At 35.4% G+C, this 13,953-nt stretch overlaps 1 protein-coding gene across 12 annotated transcripts in view; it reads right to left on the bottom strand.

Moving 5' to 3' along the window:
• The window catches only part of BBX (BBX high mobility group box domain containing), a 270,128-nt gene that overhangs the window by 212,611 nt on the left and 43,564 nt on the right, over positions 1-13,953 (bottom strand). The window lies entirely within an intron of this gene.

The raw sequence follows: 13,953 nt of genomic DNA, 5'->3' as shown, positions 1-13,953 counted from the left end.
AGCACAGATCATTCTCTAAAGAACAGCCACAGAGGGCAGCGCTGGTAGCTCAGCGGGCGGGTTTAGCGCCGCCTTCAGTCCAGGGCGTGATCCCGGAGACCAGGGATCCCGGAGACCAGGGATCGAGTCCCACAACAGGCTCCCTGCATGGAGCCTGCTTCTCCCTCTGCCTGTGTCTCTGCATCTCTCTCTCTCTCTGTGTGTCTCTATGAATAAATAAAACGTTAAAAAAAAAAAAAAAGAACAGCCACAGAGAGCATTTATAGTGTGGCAAAGTGCACAACATATCTCCCTAACACATACCTCTACCATTCCATTCATCCTAACAGCAGTAACAGTGATTTTAAAATATCAAAGAAAGTAAAATTTTGTTTATATAATTCTATTTAGCAAGAGAGTGAAATATATCCTTGAAAGTTTAACATTTAAGCTTAAGCTTTCAAAGAGTTAAAAACTATTAAAAACAAAAGATTCTAGCACTTAAACTTGCAATCATACTTTAACCGGCACATTAGCACAGGAAGTACTATCTTATTTATATGCCAATGGCTTTAAAATAGGAAAACACTAGTAAGACAGTAATATTTATACTAAGAATACTAGTAACATGGGATCCCTGGGTGGCGCAGCAGTTTGGCGCCTGCCTTTGGCCCAGGGCGCGATCCTGGAGACCCAGGATCGAATCCCACGTCAGGCTCCCAGTGCATGGAGCCTGCTTCTCCCTCTGCCTGTGTCTCTGCCTCTCTCTCTCTCTCTGTGTGTGACTACCATAAATAAATAAAAATTTAAAAAAATTTTTTTTGAAAAAAAAAAAAAAGAATACTAGTAACACATTAGTGAAAAAAGAACCATTCACTCAGGATTAAAAACAAAAAGACAGAAAGTCCTCTCCTTTGTTGAAATTCATGGCTGGAAGCTGTCCTGTAGTTAGTATTAATTGTTGGGCATTTGGGTGGCTGTGGGTTTTTAAAGATGGCTACTTATCTGACAGACTAAAACAACTTTTCAATCACAAAGACATAACTTCAATACTTTTGTTTAAAAAAAAATCTATATTTTTAAAAACCCCAAAAATCTTAGTTTTATAAACATTGTCTGGACACCTGGATAAAACTAAATACAATGTGACTTAGAAACAGAAGAGCTGGGCAAAGGTGGTCCAAAGATACAAACTTCCCAGGGGACAGAAAAATGTTGTGTAAAAAAGTTTCTATATATGCCATATGTATACCGAAAATTCTTTAGGTAAAAACTGCACGAATTTTTGCCAAACATTTCCAAAAGCATATAACAATTTTGCAAAAACACTTACTACCTATATCGAAAGTACTTTAAAAATACTTCTACCAGGTTACTGTGAATATTTTAATAAAGAAAAAGTTGGCCAAAATATCTGGTGTCCTATCAAGCTAAGATGAGATGACTGCTTCTGCCTAAACCTTTGAAATAAAGATGTTTTTAACTTTGAGATTCTCTTTATATATATAGATACAGATAAAATTGATAAAAAATTTTGAGATTCTCTCTCTCTATATATATATAGTACCGAAATAAACATGTGCCGCTGTAGATGGAGTAATACTGCATACAAATTGATAGCCCCTAAAATCTATGTTAAGACATGTAACAGTAATAATGATATAGCCAAATTCTTTTTAAAAAAAAACACTCTTAAAGAACACAAGAATGATTAAGCATTAGATTTAATAAACTCTACAAATTCTGCCCTGCTGCTGATAAACTGCATTCTTTACATATAATTCAAATAAGTTTTATTACCTTAAATTTCTATTTGCAAACAGCCAACTCAGGATATTAAGTACCGAGGACGTATATAACATATAAACTGAGTAACGTCATCTCATGCCCATAGCAGAGGGCAAATTATAGTATAATTAGCAAACTACTAATTATAATTTGGCATATAATTCCATTCTTCGAACTACTTTTTAAAAATCTCTGCTTAATTCTACAATTATTATCAGTCTAATATGTACAAAGCACCGTTAGGCCCTGCAAGACCAAAGAATGAAGAAAATAAAGCCCCTTCACCTCTTATTTGGTAGGAGCAAGGCATTCATGAATAAAGGATCACAGAAGGGAAATCCCCAATTTTGGACTCCTGAAGGAGACTGGCCCGCATAACCAAAAAAGATTCAGCAGAAATGGAGAAAAGGCTATTCCTTCCCTACGATGCAGGGGAAGTGTCTTAGATTTCTCTCTTATCCATCCCACACTTCAGAACTTAAGTGTGATCACTCTATAAAAGTTCGGTAACTTAAAGTATGATTAAAGATATTTTAAGACAAAACTAGCAGCTTCCATGAAAAAGTAGAAGCTTGGTTTAAATTTGCTCCTAGTTAAATATAGATAATTCTTTAAGCAAAATTCATTCAGGAATTCACTTATGAATAACAATTAAAAAGGTCAGCCTCAGATCAGATATCAGGTAGACTTTAGGTCTCCCGTTATTTTAAATATTTGCATAATTACAAAAGACTAAATCATGAAATTTAGCATCTCTTATTAAAAATATTGACCATTTAATAATTTAAAACCATAGGATATTTTTTTCCTGATAGCATACCTGTATTACTCATATTTTTGGTAAATACTAAACTATTAAGAATTCAACTAAAGTTTAGTGTAACTGACATCAAAAGACAATGTTCCTTTACTAAAATGAATCCCCTGAGGAACTCTTAGTTTTGAGGCTTCAGTAAAATAAAACAAATAGTTAATATGTATTAATTACATGAATGTGCTAGTATAAGATAACAATCTTGAACATTCAAAGAAATAGCAAGGATGACAATATTGAAGAAGAATAGTGAGAATAATAAGAAGGGAAAAAATGAACAAAAAACCTTTAGCTGTGAGACATCTGCCAAAATACTAGCACAACAGAAGCAATGTCTTTGAAAATCAGATAAAAAGGTAATATAAACTCCTGGTAAACAAAAATTCTTTATTTTTTCATTTCTGAAAAAGAATGATGCATCAGTAGTGTATTTTGATTATGTCAAACTTTCATCATTTCCTATATCTGAACTTCAACTCTATCAACGGTGTCAAGCAGTTAAAATGAACTAGACCCACTTAACTGCCTATATAATGTCATAAACAACTCAAATTTTACCTAAAAAATGACTGGCTTTTAAAAATCTGCTGCATGATTGAAAATGACCTTCTCAAATACAATGAGAAGTTACTTGGGGGTAGAGGGGGGGATCGACTGCCATAAATATGTATTATATAAGTAACAAAAATACCCTAGAACTTGCCAACGCATGTTCTTAAAACTAGATTTAAAAATTAATTCTAGGGCAGCCCGGGTGGCTCAGCAGTTTAGCGCCGCCTTCAGCCCAGGGCCTGATCCTGGAGACCTGGGATCGAGTCCCACGTCGGACTCCTTGCATGGAGCCTGCTTTTCCCTCTGCCTGTGTCTCTGCCCCCCCCACCCCCTCTCTCTGTCTCCCATGAATAAATAAATAAATCTTAAAAAATTAATTCTAAAGAAAATGATAGTAAAACTTAGAAGATATTCAATCCACCATAGGTACTTCTTAAGGTCCCTACAGGATACTGAGAACACAAGTACAGAATGAAGACAGAGTTAGAAAGAGGGACCCAGCTCAATATCAACATAAAAGCTGGCTGCAAAACTGGGGAAGGACAAACTATACACACCATGGGGATTAAACTCCTTTAACTTCTTCTCTCTGGTCATAAAAGAGGCACCCTCAACATAGGTTAAGTGTCTATGTAGAAAGAAGCATAAAGAAGTCTGTTGAGATGGGAGGGACTGCAGCATATCCATCAACATTTGTTTGAAAAGACCTGCCAGGCTTTCAGGAGTTACACTTAAATAATGTGACCCTTCCAGACAGGACAATAAGGAGACAGATTAGACCCTTCAAGGGATGATTCATCTTCCGACACATGGCGAGAGGGGGATCCAATATAAAGCTTGGATTCTGCATGTTTGCTTAAGCGTCTGGGCTGCTCCCGGTGTGGCCCTTTAACTAACCAGGGAATGGAAGGCATCTACAGTCTCAGGAGAAGGCCCCAGAGTGCGCCGCAAGACCAACAACTCTCCCAGGCCAACCTTCATATAAGAGCACCTGCTGTTCGCCTCTTGTCTGAGCAGAGGATGATTCCCAGCGCCAAGATCTGCCGGGGTGCTTGCTCACTCCTTTACAAGACCTGTCATTGGACTCAGACTTTGAAGACAACTCTTCAACATGAGCAGTATAAGGAGACAGTGAAAAGCAAAGTATCTCAGCTCTAGGGGGAACACAAAGACAAAGGGAGAAGAGGGATCTCATGTGCTCTACACAGGTAACTCTTCCCAGCCTGGTCCTTCCCCGGTTTCTCACTGCTCCACAAACTTGAGGACTACCCCATGTACTGGAGGGCTGGAATATAAAATGGCAAGGTTCAAGGCCACAGAGTTACTCTACCAGTTACAAAATATTTGAGGGACCAATATTTAAACAATTGCCTTTCCTATTACCTCAAAAGCCTCCGGATTAACCCATCCCTATCAGGTAGCTACCTCCTGCAAACGTCCTCCTTTCCGAGTCCACCAGGCTCCTGCATTTCAAAGGACAGGGAAAATGTGACCGGCAGGTGACCAGCCCACACTCTCCGTGGCCCGGGGAGCAGGAGGGATTCTTCTCCCATCTGCTCACCGTGAACTGTGGGGCTGTGGCCTCACCGGAGGAGGAAGCGCCTCCCAGTGAGCTGAGTGTGCTGTGCTTCTCCCTCCTTCCTGCAGATGGAGGCAGCCAGGGAAAGAGCCTGCTCTAAGGCCAAGAGCCCCTCTGCTCTCTGAGCAGACAGACGGGAAAACCAGGACACAGAGAGCCCCATGCCTCTGCGAAAGGAGAAAGGAGTTAAACGCGCAGGTGCTACTGTTTTCAAAATATTGTAAAAATTCTAATCTGGCCACTAGTACCTGACATTTTTTGTACATACCAACCCTGATGAGAAATAGGTTTCCAATAACTTTACCCATTGGCAAATGAAGTTTAAACTCCACCCCATCTTCCAGAAACAAGTCTGTGTCCCCTCCGGCTGGAAGGCAGTGTGGTAAAATGTCCTCTCCTGAATGAATTTATATTCAAGTTGCTTTCTCTCTGGAGCTCCTCGCTGTTGCCTGGAAACAGGAAACCCTTCCCACCTACATGCTTCCTGACTACCCCCCACTCCACGGTCTCCCTCTTACAGTGCGATGAATGTACCTGGCCACACTTCTACATACTATTTGTCTTAAAGAAGAGCCGATTCTTTTAAACAGAAATTTTACCATGTGACTGCTTAGGGAGAACATTAACTAGCCAAACAAATTAGTTCCAAAAACTTGAATTTCTTAGGCAACAGAACACCACCCCTCTTTTCTCCCATCCCTGCAAAATGCACATTAATCTAAAGCATTTTAAAATGGTGTATGTTAAAACAAATTTACTAAAACAAACGTGTCAAATAAAAACAAAAGTTATACTGAGTTTTTTTATGCTACTGCTTTGCCTCATTGATCTTTCTCTGAAAACCTTTCTTGGGGTAAGAGAGAACAACATGTCTTTAATAGCACCCATACTTGAGCCACCAGTCACCTTAGTACCCCCTTACTTCAACACCCACATCACCAACTGCTAAGCTCTCATGGAGTTCTCGTTATTTACCCTTCACTCACTCGACCTTTCCTGTCCACTCCTTTTGCCACCATTGAACTTTAGGTACCAATTAATTTTCATTTAAGATCCCTGCAGCAATAAGAGCTACTGCTGTTATTATCAATCACTTAGAGAATACCATGTGCCAAGAGGCAGAGAAGCCATTTATATATTTCAATGCACTATTCCTTCCAATAGTCAATGGGACAGGTACTTAAGTTATTATCCTGCTTTAAAGATGAGGAAATGGAGACTTGGAGTTTAAGTAACTTGCACAGTCATACACTAAAAGTGAGGCTCAAATTCCTCTCCCAGCAAGACAGAAGCAGAATATCTTTATCTTCCAATCCCTCCTTCTATTCCTACTGACTTTTCTCTTTGGAAATGTTGTTTTGATAAATTTAAAACCACAAATGTGCATTTACTTCTTTGCTAGGTGAATCACATTCTGCTTCACACTCTCCAACAGTACCCCACAGTGGTCCACCCCCTCCCTTTAGAGAGGAACAGGTGTTTTAGGGATCCTTTTTAGTATTTTAATTAATAGGATGTATGGTAACAAATTTTATATATGCCTTTTAGAGATGCAGTAAAAAAATAAATTTCTTCTTGTGATTTAATGTTTATAAAGAGCTTTGGGAAAAAAAAAAGTTCTAAGAAAAGTTTTGGTCAGTCCCTTATAGCCAAAGACACAAGACCCTCACATTAAAACAAGATTCACAAGGTAAAAACTAACCAGAGAGATCAATCCCTGGAATGCTGACTTGACTTATACCTAAAGAGTATTGAATGTCAGAAAGTAAACCTGAATCACAAATTTATTGAGCTTATAATTTTGTCCTGTTATATCCTATAGAACTATGAACAAATGTTTGTTCATAGTCCTATAAATCTTCTTAAATTTTGGCCTCCATATGTACGAAATATACAAATGAGGTTAAGTATACCCTAGATCAAACAAAAAAAGCCCTCTATGGCAAAACTGAAAACTAGAAAACTGACAAAGTTAGTGAGTTGTTGAGGTCACTAAGTTGAAGTTATACCTTGTTAATGAGAATTTCCAGATAACATATTCTCTGGAAAAAATATAGGTAGGGTTTTGATTCTTAAACATACTGAAAAAAAAAATCACTTACGTTTGTGCCAACAAAATCATAAAATAGCCATTCAATTCCATCCAGGTGTAGTGCTGTGATCTACTAGCCACCTCAGTGTCAGCATGTCCCTCATATTGTTTCCCCCCATCTGCAAACACAACGACAGCAACCCTGACCCTACCAACAGGTTGTTCTGAAAATCAAATGAGAACATAGCTAGGATATAAAAATACAAAGGTCGTTCTTCCTAACGGTATCTTCCTTGGCTCTTACCACATTTTATTTTTTTTTTTTTTTTTTTTTTTTCTTACCACATTTTAAAGAGTCAAACATACAAAAAAAAGACTTGAAGTCAGCACTCCTATAACTTCTGGCATACATACTTCATTTACCTAGATTTGGAAACTTCTGTTTTCATTTTTATTAGAACTTTGGAGACATTATGTTACTCAAGGACTACGTGCCTATTAAAATTATTTAAACTAAACGTAATTACCCACAGAAATCAGGCCAGTGACCAGTACTGTATTGGCAATTATCAAAAATAAGATTTTTACTTAGGAAATTTTCAGTGCTGGAAATTAGATTTATCTTAAGCTAAAACCAAAACTGTAGAAGAAATGGATGGATGATGTGGTACATAATAAAACATAAAAAATATAATCCTGTACATTATTTCTTTAGAGCACAGATATCCATTCCCATCAGATGGCCAGTGTGAGCAACACTGGTGGCAATTTTGCCAGAACTAAAATATTTGTGAGCTAATAAGTTTTTGTGTTTGTTTTTTCCCCTCAGTGAAAAAAGCCATGCCATTCACTGTGAAATATAAGATGTCCAAAAACATCTTATTCGCCAGAAAAGTGATATAATCACACAAATCCTAGATAATCAAACTATCTATGAACGCTGACAACACAATGAAGAAATATTAAATAAACCTGAAGTGACATTATTAAATATTTTCTAAATTTATTATGACTGATAATGTAGTACACAACCAAATAGTCTATGCCTTCATGAAGTGGTAAAGGAAGAGGGGGGAAAGGGAAAGACATGAGGGTTTTACTATTTTTAATTAAAATTATGTGATTAGACAATTAAAGAAGGGAGAAAATTCTTTACAAAAAACTTTATCATGCGACAAAATGTTTTTAGGCCTAGATTATCCAGGTAATGGTATTGGTTTTGCCACTAGACTATAAGAGTAGAACCAGTGTGTGTTTAATTGCCAGCTTCATCTGTGGGTTTATGTAACTCTTTGGTTCTATTACACCTTTCCATTTGTCCTTCTCTGTTTTTAAATCTGAGAACAGGGATCCCTGGGTGGCACAGCGGTTTGGCGCCTGCCTTTGGCCCAGGGCGCGATCCTGGAGACCCGGGATCGAATCCCACGTCGAGCTCCCGGTGCATGGAGCCTGCTTCTCCCTCTGCCTATGTTTCTGCCTCTCTCTCTGTGTGTGTGACTATCATACATAAATAAAAATTTTTAAAAAAATTAAAAAATAAATAAATAAATCTGAGAACAATTCTAACAGTCAGTGGTCAGCTACTTGGGGTGTTAAAACCTAACTGGACATTTGAATAATAGCAACTATGATAGCACCTCACTGGCCCAGAAAGTCCTCTTGAGTTGGCTTACACTGCCCTCTACAGCCTTGAGTCATCTCTCTGAAAAATAAATCTGTATTTTTATTATGTGGAAGGACAACACCAAAGGGTCAAGAGATCTTCTTCGGCATTTGGCTTCGTCTCTAAATTAAAATTAAATTAATAATGGTGATTTGAGGGCTGAATTTTTAAATAGTTACATACCTTTTTATCCACTTTCATTCATTAAACTCCTACCTGATGAGGAACTTCCTTTATTTCATTTCAAAAAATAATTATTGAGTACTTATTATCATATGACAGTGTGCTAGATGTTAAGAATACTGAAATATATACGACATGATCCTTTATCTTTCATAATTCCCAAACAGCCTAAACTATAATAGATAATAATAAAAACTATGTACTTGAAATTCATTTCTTGAAAGATCAATCTAAAGCTGCTATACTCAAAGAAGAGTGAAATAACCTGTACCCATATATATTTTAACACGATGTTATATTGAAGTAAGAGAATGCTGGGTTTGAATCTGGAGTTCTCTATTAGTTGTGTGATCATGGAGAAGTTACTTAGCCTTTCTGGATCTCAATTTTCTCATTTATAAAATGGAGATGTTTATATAATTCTTACCACTAGATTTGGGGAAGAGTAACCTTGAAGCCATATTGCCTTATCATAGTGAGTATTCAATAAAAGATAGTTATGAAATTATTTTTATTGCCCATGTACACATTCCAAACCAAATATGGCAGACACATGGTATGAAAAAATGTTAGTGTATTTATGAAGACAAAAAGAGATTTTTTAAGTAAGAACTGTCCTGAAAATCCAAAACTGTATATTTCCTCTAAAATCTATTGAAGGGATGTCTGGGTGGTTCACCAAGTTGAGCATCTGCCTTTATTTAGCTCAAGGTACGATCCCGGGTCCAGGGATGGGGTCCCAAATCGGGCTGGCTCCCTTGCGAGGAGCCTTCTTCTCCCTCTATGTCTCTGCCTCTCTCTCTGTGTCTCTCATAAATAAATATGAAATTCTTTTCAAATAAAAAAACAAAATAAAAATAAATAAAATCTATTGAAAATTAAAAACCAAGCTACAACTATGTCTCATCCATAGTTTCATTTTTAAAGCCTACATATTTTCAAACATTTTAGTATTTGTACCTCAAGAAATGTAGAGTTTAGACAAATATACCAGATGATTTTACCAAATCTTCAAGAGTATTTTTAATCTCCATTAAATATAACTTAATTTTTTTGTGGTGTTGTTCAGATTTAATCTATGTATACATTAAAGGATCATAATCGTAAAACACTGAAAAAGTTTCACCAGTGTAGGCTAATTATTATGAATATGACTTTATTCCAATAATAAGGATACAAGATTGAATATAATCTTTTCATTGTTTTCAGTTGGTTAATCTGTTTATTACTAAATTGGGATAGCATTAAAAATAAATATGAGTTACAAATTTACTTAAAAATTTTAAATAAGCCAGAAAACACATGTATTGGTATACTAGTGGTAAATTAAATGGACTGACTTTTTTTGAAAACAAAATTAACAAACAGGATGGCTCACAACATCATTTAATGGAATTTTGTTGTTCTATACTCTTTAAAATGGACCTCTTATAACAAAGGTAAATCATTTAATTCCAGAAAAAGATTAGCTCTCTTAAGTTATACTTCAATAGGTAACAATCGTTTATTTAAATGATAATCTAAATGCTACTTTTTAAAATCACCCTGTTCCACATTTGCATAATAAATAACCAAAATGACTATACTATATAGATGGCAATTTCAACTTTTAAAAAAGAATTTGTAAACAAACTAATAATCAGAAGGTTATGAAGACAGGAGTTTACCTGTAATTATAAAGTATTTAGATACGAGGACAAACTAACATGCAACTACTTTCAATCTCCAATCCATTTCAGGCATTTTTGGCTTCTCTGAAAAGCAACAATCCTGATAAAATAGCCCCCTGATAGGCACCAACGGTCTCAAGAGAATGTACCGAATTTTAATTTTTTGCTCTTATTTCAAAAAAACAAATGACTGTTTACAAATCCTTTCACTAATAATTTTTAAGAAGAAAAAATATCATCTGAACATCTGAATACTGCATTTCCATAAAGTTTAGGAGACACAGAATTTCAGATCTGGTCACCAGAACAGAGTAAAATTCTGTCAGGAATAACTGTACCATCCCCAAGTAAGTACCTTTAAAAATACGGTAGTATTTCCAGTCTCTTAGTCTATCATAATGATAATCTCCCATAACCTTTATTTACTCTTTCATATCAAGTTGCTAAGTGATTTCTTCACAAAATAAGTACATTATCCTTTGAAAAAGAGTAAATGCCCTACACAGTCAACGGCAAGAAGGAGAGAACACACACCAATGGTATCTAGCTCAACTAATGAATCCCAACAAGTAGATTAAATGATGCGCACATGCCTATGTTCACACACAAGGACCAAACAGTGAGCAGAAAAACAGGGATAAAAAATAAATTACTCTAGATTAGAAACATTGTTGAGGGTAGGCCAAACACACCTCTCTTGAAAATAACTATTTAACACAGGAAGTTTAAGAAGCCAATAGGAGAACCAATGGTGAAAAAAGTTTGCTTCTGCAGAGAATTTCAACAACCACAACAACATGATCAGTCACTTTTCAAGGGAATAAGATTTCAGGAAATTATCATGGATATATTCTTAGGGTTACTGTAAAAGAATTGCTGAATTCAATGAGGTAAAAGTAAAATATCCTAGTACAGTTCCTGGTCTACAGTGAATAATAATTTAGCTAGTATTACAGTTATGGAATATCATGCCTACAACCATACAGAAGAGTGGCATTTCTAATCACAATTTTGCTATAAAGCTGAAGCTTAAACAAAGGCATCAAGTAACCAGTCATAACACAGTTAAGTGGTAGTGAGATAAGATCTGAACCAGGGCTGTGTGATTATTGGAATCTATATGCTTGTAGCAGAGATATATTTTACATATACTTCAAAATCTTCTGGAGGTATTAAAAAGAATCTTGCAACCTAGACACACAATTATGGAAAGCTTAGAAATATTTATTGAACTAAAAGACTGAATAGTAAGTAGTACATCACTAAAAGAATGTCACTGAAGAATGAGTTATTGAGCTTGAACCTGAGTCAAAGGCTTTCCAGAATACAGAAAGTGAAAGAGAAATAAAAAATAAAGATGAGATACAAAACAAAACACATCTATTTTCTGTCTATCTATTAGCAATTTTAAGAGGTGAGAACAGAAAGTAGAGGAGAGAAGACATCTGAAAATAGTGTATTTAAGAATCTGACATGAATGAAGAACATGATTCCCAAGGTATAAAGCCTCACACTGAAAGGAGCTTGAATGCCAATAGGGATAAATTAAAAACAAAACACTTAAGACATATCAAAGATAAATTTTGAATGAGAATAAACCAAAAATCTTCAAAACTATCAGAAAAAAGAAAAAGGATAATCCACAAAAGAGATACCAAACTTCCACTTTTAACAATAACCCAAGGGGAAATTTCTGTCTTTATCAACCTAAGAGGCTTAAGAGACAGAATGAAAGAAAATAAGAGCATGTTTGAGTTCCCTTGTTTAGAGAGAAGCTACAAATGTTAGAAAAACATGTTTAAATATATATGTTAAAAATGCACTGGTGGGGGAGAAAATCAAATGATGGCAGTCAAAAGGCACACCAAACTTGGCGCACTTAGGGGCTCAGTTAGTTAGGTGTCCAATTCTTGGTTTCAGCTCAGGATAGGAAACCAGTGAGAAATCAATGGTAAAATGAACCACCCCCCCGCCCCCCGCAAAAAAAAAAAAAAAATTTTAACTGGAAATTTTAAACCATACTTCTAAGTGATATAATGATGAGAATAAATCACAGTGCAATTTAAGTATTTCAAACTGACAATGACAATGCTATATACAAAAACCTGTGAGATATCACCAAAATGGGACTCATAGGTAACAGTGCAACAAATGGCCTGCTAGAGAATAAGTTTGAAAACTGATGAATTATTCCAAAAGCACTAGAAAAAAGAAGAAAAAAAAAGGGGAAAAAAAGACAATTAGGATGAAAAATTAATAAATACATGAGAAAAACTAGAGCCAGAGAAAAGATTAAAGCTTTAGACCACTAAGAACAAGCTTATACCATAAACTTAAATAGCTTCGTAACTTAATATAAATGGTCAAAACTTACCAAAGAACAAGCAGAAAACCAACAATGCAATAACCAAAGGAAAAAAAATTAAAGGAGTTTCCAAAGATCTACATCCTCAAAAAAGGAACCGCCTGAGACAGTTTTATAGGAGTTCTAATAAACATTCAGAATAAATAATTTTCACCTGAAGCAAACTGTTTCCTAGCATAGAAAAGTATAAGAAACTATGTAAGCTAAGGCTCTAAGTGAGCCTTAGGCTAGAACCACGTAAAAACAGCAAACAAAAGAAAAATTGTCTAATCACACTGCAACATGGATGCAGAATTATGCAAAATTTAAAAATATATTAGAACAAAGTATAAAAAGAGTGACATCAAGTAGAATTTATTTCAGAAATACAAGGATGATCACCATTAGAAAATTTATCAATGCAAAAAAAAATAAATAAATAAAAAAATAAATAAAAAAAAAAAAAGAAAATTTATCAATGCAATTCACTACAGTAATAGTAAAATAAGAAAATGACATCTAGGAGAAGCACGTGGAAAGCATGGCTCATAGTAACGAAATACATATTGGATGCATTAAAATATGTAAAAAATATACACAAGAAAGGATGTATGCTATCACTAGGAGTAATTAACATTTTACCAGAGATACCAGCCGATGTGTTAACCAAAAGTGAAAACAGAAAAAGTAAAACAGGTGAAGCAGTTGACAAACTATCAGTAACATCGGATTTGATTTTCTGTACGAAAATACACATGATTTGATTTTCTATAAGAGCATCAAATGACAAACTAGTGAAACTAGTAAAAGGGATATTATAAAGCTTTACAAGTCAATCTACTATTTCCACAGAAATAGAAAATACATCAACAGAACACAATATGTAAGTTCAAAAATCAGCCCCCAAACATTGGCACATCATAAAAGCATTTCAAATTAGTTAGAGAAAGCACACGCTACAGTCAAGACTAGAACATCTGGCTTCCCTTTTGTGTAGAGGGTGAGGGATGGGAGGAATATAAAGATTCACCTCCATCTTACAACATTAACAGTAAATTGTAAAAAGATTTTCTTAAAGGTTTAAACAGGAGAATCAAAGAGATACATGTGTAAGAGAATATCCAAGGGAGTATGTATATCAATGATACTGGAGGTAGGAGAGGCCTTCTTGAACAAAGTACAGAAGGAAAAGATTGATAAAGTTAAGTTGACCATGTAAAAAAAATGTCAACATTCCCCTGAGAAATGACACTATAAACAAAGTCAAAAGAAAAAATAAACCATGAGAAATATTTGCCATATATATTAATATATTTAGGCAAATAGATATAGTAATGTATAGGCTACAT

This window comes from Canis lupus, chromosome 33 (genome assembly GCF_003254725.2).
Source record: "Canis lupus dingo isolate Sandy chromosome 33, ASM325472v2, whole genome shotgun sequence".
NCBI lineage: Eukaryota > Metazoa > Chordata > Mammalia > Carnivora > Canidae > Canis > Canis lupus.
The sequence above is the reverse complement of the archived record's forward strand: the minus strand, read 5'-3'. Positions and strand labels throughout refer to the sequence as shown.